General features: G+C 37.2%; 1 protein-coding gene across 2 annotated transcripts in view; it reads left to right on the forward strand.

Moving 5' to 3' along the window:
* LOC123306226 (roundabout homolog 2-like) overlaps window positions 1-12,084 on the forward strand; it is a 256,341-nt gene that overhangs the window by 211,494 nt on the left and 32,763 nt on the right. The window lies entirely within an intron of this gene.

Here is a 12,084-nt window from a genome sequence, read left to right on the forward strand (position 1 = left end):
CGGCTTCATTCATAGTTGGAAATATAGGGTGAGTCCCTGACTCGAAACAAATATCTCAACAGTAGATTCTTGAGGTTGAAAGAAACACTCTTTTCCTTTACTGTTTTTTCCAAATCGGCTCGGCTTGAAAGATAAGGCTGTTGAAAAACCATAAAAAAATGTTATTTTCATCTTACAAACGGATTTATCTGATGAAGTGAATTGCGGAATATAGCTCTTTATTTATTTTATTTAATGAATCATTTCCGAACACAATATATTGAATATATGTCTTCCATTTTTTTTTCATTATGACCATTACGTACCATAAAAATACCAAAAATTCAAAGAACCAAACTCTTGTAACTATCTATCTAATGAATATTTGAACATTTTGTAAAATCAAAGTATTCCTCATATTTTCTCGTATAATGCGCCGTTTTCGTGTAATTTGATATTCAAGAATTAAAAAGTATCTGTGAAATATCAAAATAGGGTACTTTGGCTGAATACAAACAACTCTTTCAAAAAGATCCACAGATGTGTAATCTTACAGATTTAGCTATTCATTCTGAAGCTAATTTTGTTTTTCCCTGGGTGGCACAGCTCATTTTGAAAACTCAAGATGGCTGCATCTTTTTATAAAGGCCGAATAGGAAAAAATGGTATAGGAAAAAAGTGTTTATACTAAATTACTAAGGTCCAGTTTTATAATCAAATTTAAAGTCGCTTTAAGCTTAAAGCTTCCTTTACTGTCATTTTTACTGCCGGTTTCATAATCAAACCTAAAGTCCCTTTAATTTTAAAGCCTCCTTTAATCCTACTAAAAAGGACAATAACGGCCGGTTTCATAATCAAACCTAAAGTCGCTTTAATATTAAAGCTTTCTTTTAACCTACTAAAAATGACAGTAAAGGAAGCTTTAAGCTTAAAGTGACTTTAAATTTGATTATGAAACTGGACGTAAAGGAAGCTTTAAGATTAAAGTGACCTTTAATTCGATTATGAAACTGGACGTTAGTAGGGTTAAAGGAAGCTATAAAATAAAAGGGACTCTAATACAAAGAATAATTTTTCAACAGCCTGTATCGTTTAATCCGAGACGATTCGAAAAAAATGGTGAAGGAAAAAAGTGCTTCTTTTGACCTTTTAAATTTACTGTCAAAATATTTGTACGAGTCGAAGACTCACCCTGTATACAGGGTGTATTTGAAGGTGGGACTTTTTTTTCAACAGAAGGTAGAACTGGTTAAAATGAAGCGTTTCACCAAAAATCATCTATACAAAATTTTCAAAATGACAAAGTTGAGAAAAAATCCTAAATGATTACTGAAATAGATCCTAATACGACCCTAGACCGTTTGTTAGTTGAATTATCGCAAAGCAGTGGGAAAAAACTTATTGGCTCGTTCGATATTTACATGGTAATGAAAATGGAACTTACACGAGTTTATGAAATGGCTCATTTCGATACCAACTGACAGAAGAGACTTAGGACACAAGTGTAAAAAATAGAATAATAATTCAAAATCTCACCAATAAATTTCGCCTAAATTATACACGAATTTTTTCGCAATGGGCATCACAATCTTCTTGTTCGACCATTTCAACAATCGTCGTACAAATGGGATGAAATGGTGAAACATCAGAGCTCTTTTTCAACAAAACTATAATAACATAAGCACTTTCAAGAAATGGCCTCCATTTTCTAAATTTTTTTTCGCCCTGAATTGCACGATACAACCATTATGATTCTCTCAAAAGTGACCTGATGCATCTAATCCGATGGACTTGGTACTGAACCGTTCGTTGTTCAGCCATATGTTTATGTTTTGTTTCGTTTTTGCGATGCCGGAGTCACCTTCCACAGTCCCGTACTTGAAATTCAATGAAATTTTGTCGAAATTCTAAGTGTTGTATCTCAGCCATCTTGCATATTTTATATAGACAATTTTTGGATAAACGACTTATTTCGATGAGTTCTACTTTCTGTCAAAAAAGAGCCTCACCTTTAAAAACACCCTGTATGTCATAAACTATTCGACAGCTAAGGAATATACAGAGTGGGCTTTTGTAAAGGCAAAAGGGCAAGATTGAGAGATGGCAGAAAAATTTAGGGGTTAGGTAGTGAGATTGAGGGTTGGAACAATATGGATGTGTATTTGATCTTGTGTAAAGATTTAACGTGTCTGAGCATTCAACAATTAGAATTTCGTTCGATAAGAGACATAACATTTTCTATGTTTAATTTTTTATTTAATCTGTCGGTTTAGTGAAGAGTTTGTTTCCTTTCCTGGTTGGCTGAGATGATAATTTCTTGACACATTTTCAAGTTATCCTTCTTGAAATTCAGCACGATTTTTAACAATTTTTCTGGGCTCTGAACTTTTTTCAAGCAAAATGCATCATGAAGGTTTGAATACCAAAATTTTAGTGCAAGTTATTCATTTCTGCGAATACCAATTCAAAATCTAACACCCGTTTCAGCAGTTCGAAAAACATATCCATATATGGATGTCACACAATTCGCTCCGACATAACTTTATATAAACTTATCCAAGTGGGCCGTTAAATTTTCGGATTAAGTAGCTCAATAACCGAACAAGACTTCCCGTCGCGTCGTCTGATGGCAGGTCTCCACCAAGTCAATAAGGCTACCCCAACAAAATAGAGTGAATATTCCTCCCATCATTGCTCCAAGTCCTTAAATTACATGGGCACATAAACTTTTATGACAATTTCGTCTGCAACTTCCGGCGTTATTATCCAATAACCCCGTAGTCTGTTGGGGACCTCTTCGAACGCTAATTAAACCGCATCACCCTTGCCCCTATAGAAGTGAATATGCATAAAGGTTTTAATTACATGCATAGCCGAAAGTCACCCTGATTACTTTCATCTTCTGGATCGGTTTCCGTGAAATAAAATATCCTTTGTGCGAATGAAACCTCCGATGTTCAGTCGATCTAGTAGTTTCGTCCAACACTATTGAGATGTGGTGTGTGACACTGTGTTACTGTTTTAGGGGTAGTTTTAAATGCCGATCAATTCTTCCTTGACATTCAGAGTATTCACTCGTCTATAGGAGTTCATTTTACATATAATTTGGTGCAATTATTGTTTAACACTTTTCCTACTCTTTATTCATGTTTATTCCTCACCACTATTACATGTTTTTAACCTATTCCTTTTTCTCAGAAGCGAAAAAAGTTGTACATTTGAAGTTCACAATTTTTTTATGTTATTTGAAGAAACCAACACAAAAATAATTAGTTCTCATGAATAGAACTAGATTTTTATGAAGAGAAAAAAAATTTGAAGGAAAATTTTAAATCCTTGTAAACGGTCTGTTAGTTGATTACTAAATTCACATTGATATACAGAAAAATTTCAAGTTAATAGATCTAATAGTTTCTCAGAAAGGTAAGAATTTGAATGATAACACGAAGTTCATCAGGCAAGCTGAATTTAGTGATATTTAATCGATATTGAGGAAAAACATCGATACTTTCTGTTATTTGCTATACGCTTCATAATTTATATGTAGGGGGTGTTGCCGTAATATTTTGTTATTAGTTTGATGTATTGAGTCTTCCAGTGTACCTTCTTTTAATTTTCTTTTTTTTTTCTTTGAAATACAGTCCATTTTTTCTTACCACTTAAGAGTTCCCGCAACAAGGGGAGTCCGGGAGACTTGCTCAGGTAGGAGACTTGAACCACCTCAAATATTTCAATTCAAATTTAGCTCTACCGGTATCGTCAATAGCTTGCGACATACTCGTAACAAGACACTCGTGGTTGTTCGGGAGTGAGAGGGTTGAACGTGATTTTGTTGTTAGGAAGTAAGAAATTGAATAATTATTGTTTGTTACACTGTCTGGAAAGTTCAATGAGTGCGTGGTTTTATTTAGTTTTATTGCTTTCATTGGTTGATATTGTTTTACAAACGATGAGCCTATTTAATAATAGTTGTAAAAGTTACAATAAAACTGTTGAATAGACTAAAAGGGCGTGCGGTAGACTTGACCCATGCTATGGTCGGGAGATATAATCAGTGGTCAAAGTTCCCGCACTGAGCTGAGATAATAGTTTGCTTCAAAAAAGAAAATTGAATAATAGAAATAAATATATAAAAATATGCAAAGGTTCAAATAAGTAGAAAACATCTGGGAAATAAGGCAGAGTGACTCTGAACTAGAAAATATGTATTTCATGCGCTAATACAACTGATGATGAAAACCTTGACATAGACAATCGTTGGTTATTGGAAATGTTTTCTTTCAATGTTTTTCCTGATAAACAAAATCATGGTCAAGTCTCTCTCGCCCCCTGTTCAACTCTTCTATGGGTTAGGGAGACATGAGCCAATTTTCGGTTGCTAAAACAAATTGCTGTACATACTCAAAATGTTCATCTCACCATCACTCTACTATTATCTATCGTAACCTATTTGGACATGATATCTTGTCGCAAAAAAATGAGTTGCTACTATTTAAAGATACGACTTGAGTGGCTTCGGAGTGAAAAGGGGTTCAACTCTCCCGGATCCCCAGACTTTTCATGAATTCAAAAAAATCAAAATTTCCCCCTGTATATGACAATTAAGTCTTTAATTGCGTTTTTCTCAAAAACGTCCAAAATTATCCTATTCTCAAATATCACCAATATTCTGAGAAAATGATTTTCACATCCTTCCTATCTACCTAATCACAAAGAATTGTTGTCAAAAATAGCTACCATTCTATTTCATCATCAGAAGACATTCATGTGGCAGACGCTACTACTAAAAAATTTGTAGTAATAAATAAAATAAGATTACTTTCTCAATGTTAAACCGCTGTGCCGATTTTGAAGGCAATGAGAATTAAACGCTTAAATTATCAGCAAAAAGCGAACAAATGGCAACTTTGATTTCTTTCCATAGCAATATTTCATTTAGTCTTACTTGATCCCTTCGTCATATTCTGATTCAAATCATTATTCCTTAGGCAATGACCTAATGCTGATGAAACAACCTATATACTGATATTTTAAAAAGATCTGTTTTTTTTCATACATTTATTTTATCAGGTGCCTCCTCTTCGAATAGCTGAATCTTTAGAATAAGCCGATTGAAACCAAAAATTCGAAAATCTTTGTCGGAAAACATTATTCATTTATCAACTTCAAAATAATTATCACACTAACAATATATGTATATTCTTTTGAATGTGGGCAATACAATTTTGGTTCTCAAACAATATAGCATATGTATTAGTTTTAGCAAAGGTTAGTGTAACGGGGTACCATACAACTTGGAGTGTGATACAAGAGTTTAGGAGAAAACCTCAGTAAAAAAACCCTGTCTCCCCGTGTGTAGTGTAGTGATGACAAATATGTTTGCAGAATAAGTTTTTAATACTGAAGGGCTTCTTTTCTGTATATATATAAAAATTTCTTTATCCTCTTTCCCATTTCGAAATAATATTTGAAACAAAGAAACAGAGCAGAAAACCAGAAAAAAAAAGTGAATAATAAAGCTTTCATCAAAACTTATTCAAAGACTTGATGATGAATGAAGAAAAAAATAAATAATCATAGGTACATAACTTGTCCTTCAATTGCACTGGGAGGAATATCATCTCTGCGTCAAAAATCTTCTGCTGATCTTGGTGGAGGATCACCCTCGTCGTTAGAAATGCCTTCAGTACTCAAATTAATAATAGCCAAATCTTACTTTTGACTGGGAGTGTGCTTCGACCAGGTCTAGTATTCCAAGTGATGATTCTTCTGCTCTTCAGTTGTTCGAGGAACGCTACAGGACCCTTATGTTGGGAATCATCTCCCACAGATATACCAGTGGTTATTCAGTAGAAAATTGAAAAAACTTCTGACACTTTTTTGATAATTATACTTCCAAATGCAAATAAATGGGGAAAATCACCCGGTAGGTAGTGAACGTTATAGTCATAATTAGATTTAAATATTCCGCGTTCACAAAACGCTATGAACTACTAGGCTACAAGCAAGAGATAAGACGAGAAGAGACTACAGACCACGAGACGAGACTTAGTAAAGTCTAGTTGGTCTCGTGGGCATCACTAGTAGCTATCATTCAATTGGTCCTTACACCATTTAGAGGGTGCAGTAATATAAAGGATTGCCAGATCATGAGAAAATTCGCCTTGCGGGTAATATTTAAGAATTTCCCGCATTCAAATGATGTAACGCAGCTTCAATAAAAATACAAGACCCAGAACGATCCGTCTGTTATTTCGATGAATGCATGATCTGTTCCTCGACCCGAATGCTAATAAAATCTTGAAGGTATTTGACGAAAGCTCGTTCTAAATCTCATGCGTGTGCCCCATTTCTCGTTGAATTACATCTTAGGATTATGAATTACTTCGAGCAGCAGAGGATGGTGTAATTTCAAGTTTGCCTGTTGCCAACAAACGGGCCGTAAAATTTAATCGTATAACTTGAGGTTAATTTATCCCAATTCCTTCCGCCTACCTCGATCCCCTTAATATGGCTGCTCTACGCTTTCCACCTAGCAGCTGAAGTATGTTCGTAACAACCATTAGGTTGGGAGGCATTAGTATTTATCAAATTATTCATGCACGTTGATTCGGAATATGCGGTAGAAGAATGGTACCGTTTTGGGGATCCTAAATATTATTCTTTTTTCTCATTTTTTCGTCCATTACTATCACGTTTGAAGAACAACATGAAATTTCATTTCACAATTTCTAATACATGTAGATACGAGGTGAGTCTTTGACTCTTACGTACTCGTATTACTGAAGGTGACGAGCAAGGTGACATATACGAGGATGTATTGATATCTAGTTAGCCTAGACTAGTTCCACGCATAAAAAAAATATTGAGTTGCCATAAAAACGAACAATAACTCATTAGAAGTGTCAGTGTGAAGTTTGAGGTCGAAAAAGTAAACCAGAGTTACGCAATAAATTAAAAGAAAGAAGATGTCCACCGAAATTGTGAAAATCGAAAAATTGGAGTATCGAGCCATCATCAAGTACTTGATACTTGATACCCTTGGTGATCAATGTCCTTCGTATGCGACCGTGAAAAATTGGACTGCAAGCTTCAAAAGAGGTGAATTTTCCGTTGAAGATGATGACCGATCGGGAAGGCCAGTTTCTGTGTCAGTTCCCGAAAATATCGATGCAGTTCATGGCATGATTTTATCAGACCGTCGAATTGGGCTAAAACGGATATCTGAAGCACTGAATATTTCATACGAAGGCGTTCATCATATAGTTCTTGTCAATTTGGGCATGAGAAAAATTGCTGCAAAATGGATCCCCAAATGTTTGAATGTTGACCAAAAGCTTGCAAGGGTAGAAGCATCGCGTTCGATCTGTGCTAGATTTTAAAACGATGTAGACTTCTTGAACCGAATTGTTACTATGGATGAGACTTGGGTACATTTCTACGATCCAGAAACAAAGCAACAATCGATGGAATGGCGACACACTGGTTCTCCAAGACCTAAGAAGTTTCGTGTCCAAAAATCTGGTGGAAAAGTTCTTGCTTCATGATTGATTTTTTGGATAAGGAGATTACTTTTCGACATTACTGACCACTCTATGGGAAAAAATTAAAGAGAAAAGACGCGGAAAGCTAAAAGTGCAGGACAACGCCCCTGCACACAAATCACATGTTGCCATGCAAAAAATTCGTGATTTAGGGTTTGAATTACTAGAACATCCCCCTCATTCACCAGATTTGACTCCATCCGACTATCATCTGTTTCCTCAACTGAAAAAAAGTTTAAAAGGTCGTAAATTTTCTTCAAACGAGGAGGTAATAAAAGTTGTGGAGGTTTGGTTTGCAGAGCAAGAAGAAACTTTTGTTTTGAAAGGTCTAGAGACGTTGCAGTTTCGCTGTAATAAATGTATCCAATTAAGAGGAGAATATGTTAAGTAATAAAATATTTTGACATTAAAATTTTGTTTGGTTATATGGTAGGCTAAGAATTTTTCAATATATCCTCGTACTTGTTTGGAGAGGAAGAAGCTCTACAAGATTGAGACTTCTTCCCTGTCGTCTCATTCTCAGTTATCTCAATATATGATCAATAATACCAAAAAACATGTTCTAATTCGCTGAAAAATAAGTATGAATGAAACATGCGCCCTCCAACGTAGCCTTAACGAATGGCAGATCTTTGGACAGTGAAGATTTCTCCTCCACTACTTACGATTGCATTCTTCAACACGTCGTCATTTTTAATAGATCGTTTCGAAACCTTTCTGCAAGAATAAAACAAATGTAACGGCCAATAAACGAAATAGCTTGATCCTCTGATACGCTGTTATTTTTAAGCATTTTGTATCTGTCGAGAAGTCTGTAAATGTTTCGTGAAAACTACATCACCGCGGCCATACGTTTCCAAGAAGACACGACCGAATCCCGACTGAATTCTTCTATTTTCAGTCTCGCAGTCTTTATTTCCGTCTGTTGTGCTAACAGAAAGATTACACTTCACGAGTCGCCGCAATAGTGAAAGATTAAAGGCACAAATTTCGGGATTTACGGAGAATTGAAGTAATTCCCCATTATTTCCTCCCGCTACGTTGTGGAGCTAATGTTGCGGAAAGGCTCGCCATACACAACGCCTAATCCGATTATCAATTTTCCTAACTGGGCAATATACGCTATCGGCTGCTGCGGAGCCTTCACCCCATTCGTTATTTTCATTCATAAGTTTATCCCGGCGAGCGGGAAACATCAGATAACGCTGTCTAATTAATGTGAATTTCCCTACCTTGTTTTCCCTCGGAGTAACAGGGTCTTAGCTTGATTGTCTTTCGGTATTGGTTTATCGTATCATCAGATTAAGCCTAATGGAAATTAGTTTCTTATTCGAGGTTGCTGGGGTGTTATCGAGTTCGGAAGAGAGGTAAAATAGAGAAAATTGTGCTGCTGCGGATGTAATTATCTTCGTCGTCGAGAGCGAGGAAATTATGTTATTAAGTGAATAGTTGGCGTTTTCTTTATGGAATGAAAAATGTCCGCTGGTTTCAGAGCGTTTGCTGCTTGTTCAATATTTTCGCCATAGCCGTCTTGATAATTGCTGACATGAGTATGCCTGTAAGAGGTGTTGGATTAGCATTCAGATTTGATGGAGGCTTGTTTTACCCATTGAATTATGGCTAATCGTCTGATTCCACTCTTAGAAAAGCTATTACCTGAATCCCAGTGCGCCCAGTGCGGCTTTCGACCTAATAGAGGTACGGTGGTCCTAATTTTCACATTGCGACGGCTGCAAGAGAAGGTCCGTGAACAACAGTGAGCTATGAAAAATCATGGGACGCCTTGGAGTACACGAAAAATTTTTAGCAGTGTGTAAAAGCCTCCATACCAACAACACCGCTAGAATACAGCATAATGGCTCTACAACCGACCATTTCTTAACCAACTCTGGAATAAAACAAGGCTGCGTGTTAGAGCCTTTATTGTTCAGTATTTTCGCCATAGCTGTCTCGATAATTGCTGACATGAGTATGCCTGTAAGGGGTGTTGGAATAAGATTCAGATTTGATGACGGCCTGTTTAACCTGAAGTGCCATAGAGTAAAAACCAATACAAAGATTATTAAGGAACTAATAATAACTAAGTAAGGCATTCGATTCGGTAAATCGGAGAGCGCTATGGAAAATCATGGCACGTCTTGGAGTACCCGAAAAGTTCTTAGCAGTGTGTAAAAGCCTTCATACCAACAACACCGCTAGAATACAGCACAATGGTTCTACAACCGACCATTTCTCAACCAACTCTGGAATAAAACAAGGCTGCGTGTTAGCGCCCTTACTGTTCAATATTTTCGCCATAGCTGTGTCGATAATTGCTGACATGAGTATGCCCGTAAGAGGTGGTGGGATGAGATTCAGATTTGATGGAGGCCTGTTTAACCTGAAGCGCCTCAGAGCAAAAACCAGTACCAAGTTTATCACTGAACTTAATATGCAGACGACTGCGCACTTATCGCTAGTAGCCTAGAGGATCTACAGATAATGTTGGACACCTATAAACATATTTACGAAGCTTTAGGCCTTAGACTCAATATTGACAAAACCAAAATCCTGGTAAGTCCGCCAGAATGCCTTTAAACAGATTTCAGCCTGGAGAATGAAACTCTAGAACAGGTCGAGCAGTTCAAATACTTCATAAGCTTCATAAATACTAGGGCTAACCTGGAGACGGAAATACACAATCGTATCAAAACGGCATTCTAGAAGCTAAAAGACAGAGTATTTCAAAATGACGACCTCAATCTGAAGACCAAGACAGCTGTTTACAAAGCAGTGGTCCTTCCAACGCTTCTTAACTACAGGCGACATATTAAATAGCTTGAACAAACGCAACAACGTCATCTGGGGCAAATAATGGTTCCACAAAGTTTCCAATGCAGCGCACGAGTTGTACACAATTGAGAATCAAGTAACGAGAGCCCGACTCAGATGGAGCGACCACATTCTGAGGATGCAAGACACAAGACTCCCCAAAATAGTTCTGTATGGCGAATTCACAGAGGGAGCTCGGAAACCAGGAAGCCAGTATAAACGATTTAAGGATATACTGCATCAATCCCTAAAATCAGTTGATGCCAATCATAACTGGGAACAACCAGCGTTAGATAGATCATAGTGGAGTTATAATGGAGACTCGAGAAGAATACAGCGGCGGCCAGATCTGGTTGGTAACTATCCATGCCCGGAGTGTGGAAGGATCTGTAGGTCACGGTTGGGTCTCTTGAATCACTGGAGGGCACACAGTCTCAAGTAGCCCTAAGAAATTATAAGATTGACCGCACCGATGGTATTTTTGTATATTTATTCTAGGAAACGAGATTCAGCAATGATGATGATGATGATGATGGTTTAATAAATCCATGAAATTCTAAGTGAATAAACTACCCAATTTCTTTTTCACTTTTCAAAATCACTACTTAACCACAAAATTCAATTCGAAGGATGTGTACGAGTTGAAATGCACAACCGTATCAATTCGGCATCACGGGCATCCTGGAAGCTAAAAGACAGAGTGTTTCAAAATCACGACCTCAATCTGAAGACCAAGACAGCTGTTTACAAAGCAGTGGTCCTCCCCACGCTTCTTTACGGAAGCGAAAGCTGGACACCCTACAGGAGACATATTAAACAGCTTGAACAAACGCAACAACGTCATCTAAGACAAATAATGCACATCAGATTGTTTCACAAAGTTTCAAATGCACAAGTCTTGCAGCGCACGAGTTGTACAACAATTGAGACTCAAGTAACGAGAGCCCGACTCAGATGGAGCGGCCACATTCTGAGGATACAAGAAATAAGACGCCCCAAAATAGCCCTGTATGGTGAATTCACAGAGGGAGCTCGGAAACCAGGAATCCAGTATAAGCGGTTTAAGGATATATTACATCAATCCCCAAAATCAGTTAATGCCAATCATAACTGGGAACAACTAGCGTTAGATAGATGGAAGTGGAGGTCTTTGGTCCACAGTTATAATGGAGACTCGAGAAGAATACAGCGGCGGCCAGATCTGGTTAGTGACTATCCATGCCCGGAGTGTGGAAGGATCTGTAGATCGCCGCTGGGTCTCTTCAGTCACAGGAGGGCTCAAAGTCGCAAGCAGCCCTAGGAAATTAGGGTTTGATGTTTGATAGCACAGAATTAAATTTCATTAGAGTCATTTTATCGCAAACATGTTTTGGGGTCCATTCAAAAACACAGGGTGAATCTTAGAAAATGCAACCTATCCATTTCGCATACAGTATCCGCACCAACTGTTCCGTCGTGAAAAACAAAAAAATATCTTACCATTCGTCATTATTTCTATTGAAATTATCAGTGATATTGAGCAAATTTGAGTTTGTGCCTTGTGTCTTCTCTATCAGCGAGATGATAATCACGAAGCTTATAAGGAAGGAAGGTCAGTTTCCTGTTTTTCTTCCTTTCGGAACCCCCTTTCTGCTACCAGACCAGTGGAGATTTGCCTCCATTCATTCATTGCTGTATCCAGTTACCAGGAATAAATCTACAATAAGACGAAAAAAAAAGATTAAAGGTGCGAACAGACTTGTAATTTCTT

The sequence above is a fragment of the Coccinella septempunctata genome, chromosome 1 (genome assembly GCF_907165205.1).
Source record: "Coccinella septempunctata chromosome 1, icCocSept1.1, whole genome shotgun sequence".
In the NCBI taxonomy this organism is placed as follows: Eukaryota; Metazoa; Arthropoda; class Insecta; order Coleoptera; family Coccinellidae; genus Coccinella; species Coccinella septempunctata.